This window comes from Bombus impatiens, unplaced genomic scaffold, assembly GCF_000188095.3.
Source record: "Bombus impatiens unplaced genomic scaffold, BIMP_2.2 scf_0478, whole genome shotgun sequence".
In the NCBI taxonomy this organism is placed as follows: Eukaryota; Metazoa; Arthropoda; class Insecta; order Hymenoptera; family Apidae; genus Bombus; species Bombus impatiens.
Genome location: NT_176897.1, coordinates 96371 through 100562, shown reverse-complemented (window position 1 = coordinate 100562; position 4192 = coordinate 96371).

Here is a 4192-nt window from a genome sequence, read left to right as displayed (position 1 = left end):
GCACGCGCGAGAGTTGCGCTGCGTTCGGTTGAAAATATCCACGATAGCGATCTTGAAACTGACCTGACGAAAAATAAATCACACCCTTTTTTTTTGTTGATTCCTGGCGCGCGTATCTATCGTACAATATCATATTAAATCACTGATATACGTGAATTACGTACATGCATTGAGAAATATGTCTTTTCACTTGAAAAAATAGTTTCACGGATTTGATATTTCTGTTCCTTTTCGTCGCACCCCCGCTATATTTCCAACTACTTTGTCCAATAATAGTAACGGAATTGTTATTTCGCTCGATCATCGTAATTAACGATAACGATATCCTTAAATATCTCAGAGGCCAGCGGCGAGTAAAAAGTTCATTACGCGCACGAGGCGTTACGTGGACTTTCGTCCGCAATGTTTCCATTGCGCTTTCGTGTTTATACGCGCGCATGCATGCATGTACCCGCACTTCTGGTGGCGGAATGATAGATCAAACGGCTTGATACCGATCTCGGGCCGAGAAAGGGTCCGAAACCCGGTGCACGCTGCTGCACCGCCTCGCGAAACCTTTCTCCCGCTCTCCTGAACGATATTTCAATGTAACGCTTGATACCTTATCAATTACCCGTACCTTTCCCGAGTTACGTCACGCGAATTTGCCAGATTTTTGCGACCGATTTCTCTCCACCGTGTTTACGATAAATCTCCTCGATGTTCTCCGACCGTTTTTCCCTTCTCCTCTACGAGACGCTCTTCGTTAACCATTATTCAGAAATTGATAAATGTTCCTTCGGTAATCCTTCGTTTTTGATTTATCGAATCTTTACGTTGAAATTCCACGTTACCAAATAATACGATTTTAATTCGGCGAGCTCGCGCGCGGTCTCGGAATTCCGATCGATGATTCATCGATCGAGCGTTTGCCCGCGAGAAAATCGCTAGCTGCGAACCAGTACGGTCACGTAATTACGATGAACTTCGATTTTGAAGCTTGCACGCTGGCGACGAAGTTCCGCGTCGGGACCCGGTTCGCCGCGGAGGACGAAGTAGCGAGTCACCGTTGCACATTCGCGGTATAGATTTACATATAAAACGGTATTGTTTTTCCTACGGAATAGGGCGCGTCTCCGGTTTCACATTTTACACCGGCGTTCAGGTACGTCGCGAGGCCGCAACGGTACCTGATATACGCCCGATATAACGCGATCTATCGCGTTTCGCAACGCCGCGAGTCGATAGCCGCACGAAAGTATGTCGTGGCGAACCTTTGAATCCTGACAGACCCGATATACTTCTGCGTATTTTCAAGAACTCCAGCGTATCTGAATCGTTTCGAACGGTTATTCGATTCTCGATCGCTTTCTGTTTCCAACTCGTGGCTCCAAACATTCAACCTGTCATCGCGTTTTGTGCAAACATAATTACCAGCTCGGCGAAAGAAATCGGCAAGCAAAAAAGAATCGAATCGCGTTAATGTTCGGTTTTAGTTCGCGAAAGAAACTCCAACTGTGAGTTGCAAATTTCTCGGTTCAGCCGATCGGTTGAAACGAGAAGAACGAAATCAGCAACGAATAATCACGACGAGGTAGTCGATCAATTTTTACGCCTGTATTTGGTAGCTCCGTCCAATTTAGCCAATGCATGTCGATTAATCGTCAAATGTGACTTGCCATTCGGTGTGTGTATTTCTTCGCGTCTAGGTATTCGATGGTCAGCCCGGAGGGTCCTTGAAAGCTCGCAGAATGGCGCAATCGAAAGCAACTGGATGCCTTCGGTGTGCGTACCCACCCACCTCGTATGTCTAATCTGTCGATCGCATTTGGTAATAATCTCTCTTTTATTCTCGATCATAACTGGGCCAGCGATCTTGGACCTTTCTACCAACCGGAGGATTTTAATTAATTCACAGTGGACATGTAACCCGTGGCTAGTGGTCGTTCTTGTCGAATCTCCGGTCGCTAGATGAGTATAGCGATCTTCATAATATGGCGAGATCGAGAACGAAACTAGAAAGGCCCAACATCGAGTGACAGTACCTTGTAATCCTTGAGCTTCGTGGAAGTTGAGTGAATGTGCGTTTTAGACGAAAGATCCTAATTAATTTCTACGTTTCTGATTCCTCGGTGTATCGCGTCTTACTCCTCCATCGATCTACCATGGATCTTTTTAACTTTCTATCTCTGATTTTATTTCTATTAAATCTCCGCTTTTCCATTTTCGCAAATCACCTCTCCAACTTCTTTCTTCATTCGTACGACGTTTAATTTTCATTCGACGAACTGTCAAATAACCCCCGGTGTTGGTAAGAATCGACAGATCGTTGTTCGATTTCGTTCAAGTTTCGTCGACAACGGGCGTTTTTTACGAGGCGGTCTGAACAATTTGCCGGGATGAAATCGAACAGAGAGGGAGGAGAATGCCGAGAAATCTGTCGTTTTCGTAGTTACGTAAAGACATCGCGGGAACTTCCTGGACGAGCGAATTATTTTCGCTCGGATCGATCGACAGAAGAAGAAAACGACAAAATGTATTTCGCAGTGTCTTTCGGTTGAGTAACCGGCAGCCAGAAAAACTGGCATCGCTTCCGAAGGATCGCGAAAGAGTCTTCTTTTTTCACTTTTTGAGTCAGGGATTGCCCACGTGCTGCGACCACCGTCTAATGTCGTCCACGACATCGTGTTCGACGATTATGCTTCTCCTTTCGCCAGATCTTTTTCGTATCCACCTAAGTTAACTGGGCCAATCAAGCTGTTTCTCTCTTTGACCGACTTCCTTCTTCCTCTACGTTCGGCTGGCGTGTCTAGATGTACCGCGTTGATTACGAATCGACTGTAATTATTGCGATATTGGATCGCTCACGGCTTGTTCGTTTCACAGTGATGACGTCATCCTTGGTCACGTTGCCGTCGATCTGTTATTTCGAAGATATAACGACACGTCATAGCTACAATTGTTTCTAAATCTTATTATCAAACCGCGAACGTTTGTACAGAGTGTTTTTACGAACGGAATCCAAGAAATGTATCTTGAATAGAGATTTTCGTCTTATCTCTTGGTATCGTGGCGAATATTCTACTTTCGATATTTGATATATTTTTGCACGAGTATCGTCGACTCTTCTCTCAGAAAATTCTCCGTATCCTGTCGATCGATCTTTAAGCTGGAAATTTAATGGTACTCGATGTATACTTAGGTATTGCGAAGCGAAGCGTTCAACTAATGGAGCATCGACAATTTCATTAATAACAAACCAAAGAGGTATTTAGGCGGTAAGACGTATTTATTATAGGTGGAATGTTAATAAGCGGCTTAGGTACAATATATTTTTTTCTTAGTCGGTAGGCAATTATTTTGCTGGCACGTCAAGTATGTATCTTCGGTTAAATTAAGAGTTCTCCGCGGGAAGCGAGCGTACGGTCGAGCGCTACGGAGAATGTTAATCTTAAAGTAATTCGGGACGACCGATTACGCAAAGTACACGAATGGTGACTCGTCTGTAATTACAGAGTCCTACGTCGTCGGTCTTATCTCGTAGCATTGTAAACAGGTACGAACGGTTTGCGAGCGTACGTTATTGCACGTCGACGGATGCGCGTTGCCAAGAAATAAACCACGCGTCATCCTGTCCCTATCCTACGCGAATAAAGTCATTACCGTTTCTAATAGACGCACGACAACTACATTCTGTGTCCTAGTGCCCTCGTGTAAGTTACTTTTTTTATCGATCGAACTCGTTTCGCGAGTAAAGTTCATTCAAGAACTTTTACAATTTTAATTGCACGAGCGCAGTGGAAGCGGTTGGAATTCCAAATAGCGGAAGTGGACGCGAGGTACACAGCAGCGGTGGATTTCCGCGAGACGGAAAAACGCGTAGAAACGGATTCGCCACGCGATTCACGCAAAGAAAATGCCGCTTTAGGAAGAGGTGATACCGAGCGGTAATTCGCGGCGTTTTGTTCTCGGTCATTATACGCTTACATGCGCAATCGAGCACATCGACGACCGTGTATGGGGCTCCGGGTGAACTGGCTGAGAGTGTGTATACGCGGCACACGAGCACGGCCGAGCGAGCATTACACGCGGCGTGTCCCGGGTTGCTTCATTCCATTCGCGATATTCCACATTCTTCCCACACGTGTAAGAACACATCGGTAGGTACACAGTGCCTGAGATGCCTGTTGCTGATACGAACTCTCGGCTTGCC